The sequence below is a fragment of the Corythoichthys intestinalis genome, chromosome 17, assembly GCF_030265065.1.
Source record: "Corythoichthys intestinalis isolate RoL2023-P3 chromosome 17, ASM3026506v1, whole genome shotgun sequence".
NCBI classification, from domain to species: domain Eukaryota; kingdom Metazoa; phylum Chordata; class Actinopteri; order Syngnathiformes; family Syngnathidae; genus Corythoichthys; species Corythoichthys intestinalis.
The window spans coordinates 37,002,780-37,016,619 of record NC_080411.1 but is presented as its reverse complement, the minus strand read 5'-3'; the positions used below and the strand labels follow the sequence as shown (position 1 = coordinate 37,016,619).

At 37.1% G+C, this 13,840-nt stretch overlaps 1 protein-coding gene across 1 annotated transcript in view; it reads left to right on the top strand.

Annotated features, from left to right (window-relative positions):
• Positions 1-6,452: 6,452 nt before the first annotated feature.
• Positions 6,453-13,840, top strand: part of LOC130905786 (inactive tyrosine-protein kinase PRAG1) — a 52,743-nt gene continuing 45,355 nt past the window's right edge. Inside the window, exon 1 of the mRNA XM_057819473.1 lies at positions 6,453-6,734. The gene's annotated coding sequence lies outside the window, so the exon portion shown is untranslated. The remainder of the gene's footprint in view (positions 6,735-13,840) is intronic.

The window sequence follows — 13,840 nt, the reverse complement described above, 5'->3', positions numbered from 1 at the left end:
ATAAAAATCATCCACAGACATGGAGGCTATAGGGCATGAAATTTGGCAAGGACTGGTGGGGAATTTTTCACCAGTGTTTATCTTGTCAACAAATAGCAGTTATAATCCATCGGAATTAACCAACACACCCTACACCACATTTGGTCAGGGTTTGCGTGAAGATCTTATTTATTTTTGTGGCTGTTTTTTCGTTTTGACAAAATGCTCGCAAGAATACAAATTGTTGTAAGATACCTTTTTAGAAGGATATGATCTTGAGCATGCTCATAATTTTTCAATTATTATGTACACTAAATGAACAAAGCTGTCGGTGCATTGACGGTGCTTACTGAAACATTAGCATTCATAGAAAAATTAGTTTATAATTGAAACATTGTAATCCACAAATGTGGACATTGCAATTTGCGTCATGTAGGCCACATTTGTTACAAATGTTAACCCCTTGACGGCAAAATTTAAAACTGCCAACCCTCCCGATCAAAACGGATTGGACGTCGATCACCCGTCAATGGCAGTGAAACATGACCACTCAATGTCGGCAATTCTAGTTGAAATGGATTTGATGTTTTTCACTGTCATTGGCAGTGAATGAGTTAGGATTTTCAAATCTTGCACATTTTTGTTTTCAATATACGCTAAATACAACTGAGAAAGTAAAATAATCAATATAAAAAAGAATATTAAAATGCAAGGGCATAGGTTTGGTCTCAACATTGGTAGGGACGACATAACCTGCATGTACACTTTTTGCTGGGGACAGGACATTACTAAGACCAAACAGACTGGGTCAGGGCTACATTTCTCATGAATATGAACCTAATTAATTGATAGGCTGAATGATCAATGCAAAATAAATCTGTATTGACCTATACTAACTTTCACGTGTTTGGTTCAGGTGATCACACGTTCAATTCAAACCTTTGTTTTAAAAAACTATTACAGAGACATTATGAAAACCTCCAGAATAAATGTCAAGATTTTATTAGCAAATTTATTGCAAAATTGCAATATTTGAACATAACTTAAATAATATTAACTCATTTGCTCCCAAAAACGTATAAATACGCACTATTTTTAATTGTTTCAGTGTCCCAAAGATGAATTTATACATCTTTTACATTTTTTTTCCATAAGAAACATCTCTGGGCACTGGAGGGCAGTAGCGCATTTGGTAAGACCCACAACCCGATTCAACGGCAACGAACCGCCGGGCAGCACGGCCGGGGCGCCGGCAGAAGGATGCCAGGCGGCGGACAACCAAGCAGAACAACCGAGAGGACGCCCGGGAGGCCAGGCACTGGACGACCGAGCAGAACGACCGGGAACACCAGTGCAGCGGACAATGTTGTTGAGTCCGAGCTGCTCGCCGAGCAGACCCCGCAGAGACTCAAAAAAATCCATCTTTATGAGATAGGCGGCAATGAGGGAAAAGTTTACGTGGCTGTCGCCGCAACAACAGCGTTATCTCTCAGTTAGTTATGTGTAAATGAATTGTTACTTTGCTATCAAAATCTCGATTTGTCTTCTTGTTTATGTTATTTTGTAGAGGGAGAACATTATTCAGATGTCTAGGATGTAACTAAAGCAAAAAATAGCTGTGTTAAAGTCAAAGTTAAAATGTGTGCTTTCACAAAAAGCTCAATTTCTCTCTTTTTTCATCAGAAATTGGAAATTTGCTCAAACTAAGATATTTTCTAATGCTGATTTCTAAAGAATGGAAAAAGATATTAAAAGATATGAACTAAAATTTCCTGCTGAAAGAAGAGTAATATTTCTTTTGGTGGGTTCCATGTTTATATAGCAATAGAACAGAATTTTGTGTGGGCCTTGCAAAATCAGTCAAAATCCAGTAAAACGGCCGGGAGCGAAGGGCCTTGCCCCATTGAACATGGCTGGGAGTGAATGAGTTAACATTCTGTACACAATAAATACAAACTGCTTAATAATCTCTTAACTATCCAGGAATACAAAAAAAAAAAAAAATTTGTCTTAAGACCACTCAACATTGTCTGTCTAAATAAATAAATATTACTGAAAAAACGTCTTAGTCAGGGTATAACAAAACTAAATAAAAATGGAGCCTTCCTTCTGGTAAAACACGACTGCTTTTGTCCACAAGCACAGTCAATCGCAACAAAAAATGAAACGTTTTACCTCGATTATGATTAATGTATAATTAGCTGATAAAATGTCTGTGTAGGCTCCAAATAAAAATATTTTAAAATAAATAAATACATTTTAAATAAGTGCAAGTCATCAGCCAATCAAACGTGCCTTTGAGGGGGAAAAATGGACCGGCACGTGAAAAGGGGTAAATGTAAGTCTGAACATAATGAAAATACCTCTTCGCGCTTCAGCCGATCGCGTAGTCTCCACTCTCCCTTCCTCCCTCCCTCTTCCTGCTCTTTGTTCGTCAGGCAGTGCACTGGAGATGCTTATTAAAGTTAACAATGGTTGACAGATGTCTGGGTTTGATCTTGTCAGAGAACGAACTTCAAAGCGCCGCATGCGTCAATCATCGTTTAACTTGTTAAACAGTTGCTGTGGCAACTCATTGTGTGTAAGTGAGGAGCTTGAGCGGATTTGAGTGGAGTCACTCAATGAAGCATTGAATAAAGCCAAGCATTTTTCGACAACTTTATTCTTGTTTAAAAATGATTCGGTGGGACAGTAACATGTTTAAAACTATTATTAAATTTGAAGTGCTTAAAAAGCATTTATTAAAATATATATACCGTATTGGCCCGAACAGAAGACAGTGTTTTTTGCATTGAAATAACACTGAAAAAGAGGGGGTCGTCGTTTATTCGCGGTCTAGACATTATACCCATTCATGACGCTAGATGCAGCCAGATATCGTTGAAGCAATGTTCAGTCATGACAGATCTCAGCTACTCTTTTTAGTTTAACCAGTTAGCATTACTTTATTGCAATGTTTTTCCTTATTCAGATTTGTTTCAAGACTACAGTTATAGTTAGACTTCACTTTGATGGTTAATGCAGTTATTGCAATTTTGTTGTTTTATCACAATATTTATTTACATTTTAAATTTAATTTTATATTTTATTTTTATTATTTTATATACCCACAAGGTTTATTTACATTTCAAAAACCAGAAGCCATTCATTTACGAATGTGATTGCACTTTAGTTTACACTTTTGTTATGTACTTCCTTAATCTAAGTAAATGTAAGGCCGAGACTTAAATGGAACAACACTTCTTTATTCAGTGTGCTTCCCAGCATCTATGTCATAGAGACATCACAGAGATTCCTTTTATACTGTAATACCACACCCACAGGAAGTGCACACTATGGCAACAGCAGTGTGACATAAATATGTTACATCTCGTATATGTATTTTTTTAAATTATACTTTAAGGAAAAAAGTTTTTTGAAAAAATGTTTTATATGTATCTTTTTCCAATGCTAAAAAAAAATTTTGGGTTCGGGTTCGCGGTTTTTACTTATCGCGGCGGGTTCTGGTCCCCATTAACCGCGAAAAACAAGGGTCATTTCTATCCTTACAACAAATGGGAAGACAATCTAAATTACTTATATAAAAATTCATTGTGTACAGTAATGCAAATTAGGTTCTTAAAAGTTGATGGGGACAATATGAGCATTCTTAAAAGTTGGTAGTGTTATGTCCCTAGCGCCCCTATGCAAACTTACGCCCCTGTTAAAATGTACATAATTTAATGTATGGTGCAAATTAGCGACAAGAATCTATGGTATCTAAAGCATTGAGGCTGTTAGATATGGAATGTAACTAATTCACGACGATAGGAAGAGGTGGGTATTAACGAGTTACATTTACTCCATTACATTTACTTGCGTAACTTTTTGAGAAAAATGCACTTCTTAGAGTAGTTTTACCACGTAGTACTTTTTACTTTTACTCGAGTACATTTGTTAAGAAAAACAGTACTTTTACTCCCCTACTTTGGGCTACGCTAGATTCGTTACATTTTTCCTCTTTCTAAATAATAAAAATGAAAATTGGGGAAAAGTGGGTAAACCTCCGTTTACTACATTTCTCATATTTTAATTGTTAACAGTAGAAAACATACAGGAGGACACTTCTAAGTTGCTTCCTACTCGAGATTTGCAGGTTAGCAAATTCACAAAGTTTAATGCTATGGTAACTCTTATGCAGGTCAGACTTTCAGTAGCAAAATTTGTGGTGTATTATTTACTGTGGCTACTGCTGCTGGCTGAAAAAAAAAATTCTAATATCCCTCCTCTTCAAAGGGGGCGGAGGAAACGGTATGTTGTTGACATGTTGTATTTCTTTTGGGGCCGTGATTGTGTGTGTGTGTGTGTGTGGGGGGGGGGGTTCGTGGACCGGCAGTTTCAGCAAGTAAAAAGGGGTAAATGTAAGCCTGAACATAATGAAAAAAAAAAATCACTTAATAATGGTAGGCGCCATTCTATCCTTAAAACATATAGGAAAACACTCTGAATTACCTATATAAATGAAGTCATTATATAATGCAAATAACGTTGCTTAAAAGTTGGTGGGGGCAATCTGAGTAACCTGAAAAGTAGTGCTATGTCCCCAGTGTTGTCAGTAATGCGTTACTGAGTAACGTGTTACTGTAATCTGATTACTTTCTTTCAGTAACTAGCAATCTAACGCATTCATTTTTCCAAGCCAGTAATCTGATTAAAGTTAGTTTCCTCGGTGCCTGTGCGTTACTATTTTGTTGTTGCCTCATACTGTATGTAGAATGAAGAATATTGTAGTCATGTACGAAGAGCATTTGAAAAGAAAATACTGTGCTTGAGTTTGGGAGTGACATCACATCTCACGTTTTCTCATCGGGGGGAAAAAACGGGTCCCGTGTATTACCATGCTGCCTGTGCGCGCGCCGTCTGCCACGGCGGTCAACAACATAGCCTGGCTAGTGGCTACCTATCAGGATGCTAACAGTAAAGGAGCCGGAGAGATAGAACAAACGGCTGCATTTGCTCTCTGGAGATACAGCCATTACTTCACATATCCGTCCAGTAAAAATGACAAAAATATCTCCGCGCGTTGCAAACTCTTCACTGGCTCAGAAAGACTGTCGACTGCTATATACTCGACATCCAATTCAACAAGGAAGCATTTGGAATTACAGCACAACGCGTTGCGAAAAAAACTCGAGACAAAGCCGACAGGTAACGAGACAGCCAACACTTCTACAGTTTGTAACCAGCCTTTATAATATGTGTAATTATGTACATTTTATGGTTAGAGTTTGTCATCATAGGCGGAGTTTTACATTGGTGGGACCGGGGGGTGAAGCATGTTGAAGACTGAAACGAAAGTCAAAAGTTTGGACACACTTCATAATTTTTGCGTTTTATACATTTTCATTAGTATTGTATATTCTCACTGAAGACATCAAAACTATGAACGAACATGTGGAATGGCAAAAAAAAGTGAAATAACTGAAAACAGGTTTTGTGTTCTACATTCTTCAAAGTATCCACCTTTGAGGTGTCTCTAAACTTTTGGCCAATACTGTATATATAAATATATATATATATATATTTATATATATATATATATACACCTTGACACTGTTCGAGTTCAATCAACTGTTCAAGTTGTAGTTGGCAGCGAATTTTTTACATTAGGCTTTATCTTGGAGTCAGCGGGGGTTTGATTAGTCGTTGGAGTTGATATAAACAAATTTTGTGCAGTTACTCAGTTATTTGTTAGTTTTAGGGCTCCGGAATGGCTAAGCTAGGGCGAGTCAATGGTGGTCGACTAATTAAACCCCCGCTAACTCAAAGATTAAGCCTTATGTGAAAAACTAAATTACATTTTTCTGTTATTTTTATGTTGAGGCAGCAAAAGAAAAAATAGGTAAAATGTATCTGATAAGTTACTTTTAAAGTAACTTAGTTACTTTGATAAAAAAGTAATCAGTAAAGTAACTAGATTACTTTTTTAGGTGTAATGAGTAATCAGTAATTAAATTACTTTTTTAGGTAATCCGTGAAAACACTGTATGTCCCCACCGTCCATATGCAAACCTACGCCCTTGGCTTATGTAGATATACATACACCTCATATTGTCTTCTTTACAAGGCTTTCATTTTTTGCGGCTCCAGAAATGTTTTTTTTTTTTTTCTCCAATATGGCTTTTTCAACATTTTAGGTTGCTGACCCCTGTGTTAACAAATAAAGTTAGGCCTCCAAAATATGGGGTTATATTGCTGACACTATTCTGAGTGAGCAACAATGGATATTGAGCACATTAACCTAGATCTGAGCGAGCAATAATGGATATTGAGCACACTAAACTAACCCCATACCAAAAACATAAAGTCCTCCTTGGTGGAGATAATAAAATTTACTTGTGGTCGGACAGCATGGCTACTGTGGACTCCTCCCACCTCTTCTCTCCTCTCCACTCCCCTCCCTTTCCTTCCAAGCTGCTGCAGAGGCTTGGTGTTCGTGCTGCACCTCTGCACAGCGCGCTGTCCCCACATTCATTCACAGTCATTCAACCAAACAGCAGCAAACGTGCACGTCTGGAAGCACAAGAACAAGCACGAGCAACCCACCGCCTGAAGAACCTGTCGCTTTCGGGTTTGTCAGCAAGAAAGAAGACGGATATAGCTGTACTCCAAGACCAGGAGGGATTTGTATACACGACTTTTATTCCGCGTTTTTGTTTAAGGCTTTTGGCGGGGTTGATTTCTTGTTGCCAGGCAAAAACAGAAAGTCCGAGCAGGTAAGCTTCCGGTCATTTTTAGCTAATGTAGCTAATATTTCGATATTTAACTTTGATTAAGTGTCTTTATAAATAAAAAAAAAAAAACGTTTATAAACCAACGAGTTGCCCCCCATTATTATTTTTACATAGGTCGTCAATACACGTTTTAAATGGTGAAGTTGTATTGACGCAGTTAACTTCCACAAGTTATCAGTTTCGTGTTTTTTATTTGTGACGTCATGGTGACACCTTGCCCACTTTTAGATGAATAACTTATAACTACATCACAACTAAAATAAAACTTCATGTTTATTAATAAACTGAATTGGTTTGTGCCTTCAATACTAAGTGAGGGCAAGTGACTAATTTTGGTAAATAAAAAATAATAATAACCCTATAAAAACAGCGTCCACATGTGTTAACATCGCATAAAAAATATTAACATTTGTTATCAAATGTGGCCTACATGACCCAAAATGTGCTGTCCACATATGTAGATGCCATGTCTAATTTCTAAATATACTGTATTCCCTTAAAAAAATTAAAACACTTATTATAGCATTTTTTTAGATACTGTATAGCTTTTTGTGAATAAATAAATAAATAATACAATATCCATATAAACAGATATTTACTCTGGTTATGGACCCCATTAACACTCGATCTTATTTTCCTAACTATATAGCTTTTTATGAATAAATAAATAATACAATATGAATGTAAACACATATTTACTCTGGTTATGGACCCCATTAACACTCTAATTATCTTATTTTCCATATTATTAAACTCATTTTCTGCCTTTGACAACAGTAGACGTCCACTTCATAAACTGGGAGGATTGGCGCTGAATGCTCATTTGTCAGTGTTCTCCTAGTGAAAATGGATTGGACATCGAGCGCCGTCAATGGCAACAATTGAGTGCACTATAAAGGGTTAATATTCACTTAAAACTGACTGAATGTAGAATACAAGGTGACTACGCCGCTAGTCAGAGTGCAGTTTGAGCAGCTGTTGTGTGGTGATAAGCCCCTCGAGCTCTCTTTATTGCTCCCTAACAGCCACCATTTTTTTTTGTAATTAATTGTTTTCTCAGAACACAAATATGTCTTGTCAAAAGTGAAAGAGTATGATTTAATTTCTCCATTCTAATTTAAGTCATCGGGTGGGGGAAAGCCAATGAGTTAAAAGCCAGATTTACTGTATTTTCTTTTATGTCATCCTTTGTGGGTTTTGCTTGGATACATTACCCTGTGATGTACAACTAACTGGTCTGGTCATCATGCATTTGTTCTTTGATTTGCTTTTTTTTTTTTTTTTGGCTTAGGACCAGCATCACTCAGCATTCACCCAACTTTTTGGTTGGCAAACTTGCCCCCTGGTGACGTCTTTACACATTCATGTTTCTGTTATTTTAGAAGTTGCCATGTGATTGAACTAAGAGGAAGTGAGAAATATTGGACCTTGACCTTAAGGTGGCATGTGGAATGTCGACAGAGGGATCTAGCTGTCTTCAAACAAACATCCCTTAACATGTCGGCGGATGTTAGAATGACCCAAATTGAGATGTAGTAGGAAAAGGGCAGACAGACCTACAAAATCCAGTAATCTCACAGACCACAAGAGCACTGCAAAACTCATGGAGAATGACATTTACTTAGAAGATTGTAGACTAGGGGATGGCTATATAACGTCAAAATTATGATATTTTAAGAAAATTTTCGGTAGGGATATTTTTGACGATATGAGAATAGAAATTCCGACTATGTACAGTATATAATTTCTGTTTTGGATAAACAGTATTTTTATTGCACAATATTTTGGACACCCTTCTTATACACAATTACACTGCCATGTCCTAATACAGATATTTTGACGTCCGATTTAATTTTTTTCGAGATATGCTTTTCCTATACAGATTCTGATACCTATCCTTTTAGACAGTTAACCCTTTAACACCTGAGACTATTTTGTCCAAATCTGCATTCTTTTGATGTTGCCTTCATTTTTCAAAGAAAAAAATGTTCACAATGGCCTGGTTGGGTCCCCTTTTTTTCAGGACACCATAACCTTCTTATCCAAACGGCTGTTTTCTTCATTGACCAATTATAATCAATACTTTGGACCCAAAACGACAAAAAAAATCCCAAAATTCTTTGTCAAAATTTGTGATATTGATGTCCCATTGACAACCAAACATGCTCAACCAACCGTTTTGAAGCTTGACAATATTTATTCATCTTGTTAGGATTCAACTGAAAAATATAAGACTGAGTACTTTTATATTTCACAATTCAACACAAACAGCACTTATGGTCATAGGCGTTTTTGGCCTTTACACATACTATGGTCAAAACAGGTTATATACAGTAGACCAACAGTGCATAATAGCGAATATCTATATAAATACATATATATTCTAACACAACAAGCGTTTGGAGGATATCTCTGAGATTTAGATATTGCACCCATCATCTTATCAAAAGTAAATACAGTACATGCAATCAAGCTTCTCGAACACACACATCTATATACAAATGGAAAAGATTGATAGTGAAAAAAAAATCTAATATAACATTGAAAAGTCTTTTCAAAAATATTGACAATAAACTAGTTCAGTTCAATTTTTTCAGGCATGCCACTTGTTTCCCCTTGAAAAAGACAGAGCTACATCACACAGCCCGCTCTTCCGCCGTTTGCGCTGTAAGCCTGTCACTCTTCCCAACTAGCCGACTCATCCGGAAAAAAAAAAAAAAAAGACAAATGCAGCTCATCCTCTTCCTTGAGTCGATGAAATAATGCATTAGCTTGCGCTAAATTTAGTTTTCGATTCATTCTGGACGTGTCAAAGTTGCTTGCTCAATCCAACCGACCGCCGCTCGCTACCTCGCCTCCCTCTCCTTAGGTGGCGCCTCGCTCGGAAGTTTTATTAAACATTTTCACATTACGTCCGTACTTCTTGACCTCACAATGGCTCCTGAGATATGAAGTCTTTCATGGTGCTTTTGGTTTTGAAAAAGGACAAAAAAAATCGTGTAAATATGGACATAAGCACATGGTACATGCAGCGTTTTAATGCTTATTTATGAGGGCAATAAAACTATCAAACTCAAATGACATTATCTCCCGTTTTACTAAGTCGACTGACTTTATGTAAAAATGGGCGTGGACCTTAGCTTCCACACTTTCAAATGAGACCAACCAGCGGCGCGTGGGTGGCGTAATTACAGCGTGACGAGTCTTCAAAGATGATATGAGTAATTTTGTCGCCGCTGACACGTTCGCTGTTAAAGGGTTAAAAGTAATGCAAAAAAACAAACAAAAATGCAACCAGTATTATGAATATTCTTTTCATTTTGTTTTACAAGATCACGAAACCTCTGCCAACAAGGTTAAAAATACATTAAATAATAAATATATGGGGGCATGAATGGCAATGGCAATGAATGTAAATTTATTGATATTTATTATTTATTTATGGTGGGGATTGTGGGGGGCACTGGGAACACTTTACCTTTATCCTGCTCTGCACCAAGCACTTTTTAATGTGTACTGATTTGTAGTGTTGTTGGAGCTCCAATCTGAATTTCGTTGTTATCCTGACAATGACAAATAAACACTGAATCTGAAATCCCAAATACTTCAAATGCAAAAATTCTAATAAAGAAATAAATAATAATGACAACAACAGTAAAATGCTAAATAAAAAAACACTTAAAAATTGCTGGTGCTTTGTCGGATGACTCAACTTCAAATGACGAATCGTGTTTTTTTTTATTTAAGCAAGCCCTGCTGGTACCTTCTCCAGAAATGCTTTGTTTACAAATATTACGCGATGCTCCTTTACTATCTTTGGTGTTGAAAGAGAAGTAGTGTGAGCAGCCAAAAAAGCACGACGGTGCTAAAAACAAACGTGAATCTATCTATCTATCTCATGACCAAATCCAATCCTGTCTGATATTCCAAAAATAGCCATATCCGCCGCAGAGTTGTTCGGATAGGACAACACTACTACAAACAAAAATACACATGTTCATAGACTCCATAGCTCTCACACACACCATCTTCACCAAAATAAGACAACGATTATTCTGCACGTTGGTTTATGTGACAGCAGTGTGGATGTCCAGGAATGCAAGGCCCTAGCCAATGGCAATGCAGCTATAAGTATGTTACGTTCAGTAAACTCTGGGAGCTGCGAGTACCAGCCAGACTGCATTTTGGCCTTTCGTATCCTGAAATGCCTTTCTTAACAAGAGGCAAAATTTTCCCATTAAGGCGTCTTAACCTGAAAATTCTGTATGTAGAGACGTTCGTAAGTAGAGTTACAACTGTATTAGAACTCATATGATCCAGTTAATTAGACCGCGTCACTTACGCTACACAGCCAATCATAGCAGCGACAGTGTTGTGCATATATGCCCTGCCCAAATGCGCCGTGGAGGTTAGCTAGCGAACAACAGTGCAGCAAAGTTGAGACGCAAATGCTAACCCCTTATCATGGCGAAAAGAATGGGCAGCAATACTACACTCATGAAGCCAAAGTAAAAAAGAAATGTGGTTCTTTTAAGATAGAATGACTGTCAGAGTATGTGCAAATAGAAGAACAAGTGGTAAAAGCGAGTGAGATTTTTTTTTTTAAACCTGTCCCTTATAGCTGCTTAGAGAATGAATATTGAGTTTCCTTATTGTTTGAACATTTTTAAAGAGCATACAACATGAGGGGAAAAAAAGTCTTAAATTGCATTATTATGTGAATTAGAATCATATTTTGAGACGATTTGACTATATACAACAATTTAGCAAAGCGCAGATGACGAGAAATTAGTCTTTTAATCTGCCGGTTAGCCACGCCTACCATTATAGGGCTCTATCGTCCCCAACAGGTGGATGACGTCAGCGGGAGACTGGGCTCATCGGTTTTACTATTCAGCCCATTGAGGGGGAATTATTCAGAACGAGGAAAACGCGACGAAGAGAGCCGCAAAATGTCATTGTTTCAGTCTCTCTACTCCAAATATTTTTACAGGATATTCTTTTTATCCAAGTATTTTTCCCCAATAGCTAAATAAATGGCTTGAGAAGGAACAGTCAGCCCGTCGAGGGGGAACTATTCACAAAGAGGAAAACGCGACGAAGAGAGCTGCAAAATGTCATTGTTTCTGACTCTTTACTTAAATATTTTTACAGGATATTCTTTTTATCCAAGCATTTTCCCCAATTGCTAAATAAATGGCATGGTCATGGCGAATAACAGTCTTGTGCTAAATCGAATATGAAATAATAAAAATGTACTTATTCAGGATGACATGGCAAAATTACTTAATGGTCAAAACTGTCAACTTCACCTTTACTGTCGCACCTCCCGAACGATATTTTAGGACACCTAAATCGGACATATGTCATTTCCCTTCCCCGGCTTTGGAGAATGTAAACAAACCAAGAGGCGTGACAGCTAGCCGACATGTTAACCCGAACCGAGTGATGTTTCAAAGTCTTCGAAGCGGAAAATCACACAAAACTAGCCTGGATTATTTGACATGACGACTGGGTTGTCGATTGTCTTTGCGGATCGGCAAACCGCCCGGCAAACCGTCCAATGGTCCCACAGTAGTAGGGCTTGTTTTGGCGAATTCCCACGTTGAATGGGAACCTTTTGAAACTCCAAAAAGGCACACACGCCTCTCCCTCATAAAGCAAGATTTTTCTGCAGCCGTTTGGCTGGCGTGATGCGAAAAATAAACGTATTAATCCGCAAAATCAGCTGAATCCTTAGTCCTCATACACAACAGTACGGCTGTTTAGTGAAGAGGACGCCTTCACCCGTACACGTCACAGCGCCCTCCTCCTCAATGCAACACCGAAGCCGGAAGTCACTCATTTTCATGGCGCGGGATTAAAAAAACTAAATAAATATAGCGATCGCTTCCACACACATCCAAGCGGTCCATATCATTCAAGAGCATAAAATACCGCGTGTATTATGAAATAAACATGCTTTTTCGTGTCACATGCACTTTAATGTGGGAGTTTGATATAGTTCCATTGTGGTTGCTCATTATGTTTCATTTATTAACGCACCCAGGCCATAGGAGGACTTTTCCTATGGTTAAAGCAGGACTCTTACATACTGTATAACATAGTACACATCTCCTGAACAACAAGATTTTTGTCTTTTTCAATTTAAGTGGGCCAAATCGATTATATTAAAACTAAACTATTAAAAATGGCTGCTGTAATTTCTTTTTTTTAATAAGCCATGTAACTTTCTATGATGCAAGGTTTTGAACAGGTTTGATACTGGCGTGTGGCTACATCATACACATCTGATGTTGCTCACAGTGGTCCGCAATGTGCTCAGAGAGCTTGTGTGTTTTCTCAGACACATGAAAATTAGAGGGAACATTGTCTATAACAATCACTTCTCGACATTTTCCTGACAACATTGTCGTCTAAATATTTTCCGAAAAGTTAAGAAAGTGTGTTCTTTTGATGTTGCTGTCAAGTAAATAAACGGTAAATCAGGTCAACTTTTACAGCGGAAGTTACAGCCCAACCACTTCAAAGCCGCAATTAAAGGTATGCCAAACCCCAATGTGAGCTCCCGAAGATCAGTCATCGTTAGGTTTGGACTGGGTGATGTGAGGTTGATAGGCGAGGCACTCGACTTCACAAGCACAACTAAACAAACGGCAAAGATGAAGTGAGTCAGATGGAAAAAAGTCAAATGTAAACATCAATTTACCCCTTGATTCCTGGATTCACATTAAACAAATACACAAATAGTATACATAAAGTATTGGAGGGGTGCATAAGTACAAAGAAAGTTTTACGGAAATTTAAAAAATAAATTAATATAGAAAACTGAAGTGTAAAATACAGTTAAAATTTTCAATTTTATTTTCAGTAAGAAAACATTCAAATGTTAAATAAAATATAAAAAATACTAAAAATGTTTTTTAACAATTGAAAAAATACATTTAAAACATAAAATAAGAGGAATCTTTTAATTCCTAATTTTAAAATTTTATATTTGAAAAATATATATTTTGTATTTTTAATTATTTTTCTATAGTTTTATAATTCTTTTTAATTGTGTAACCTTTTTCTATTCTAAAAAAAAA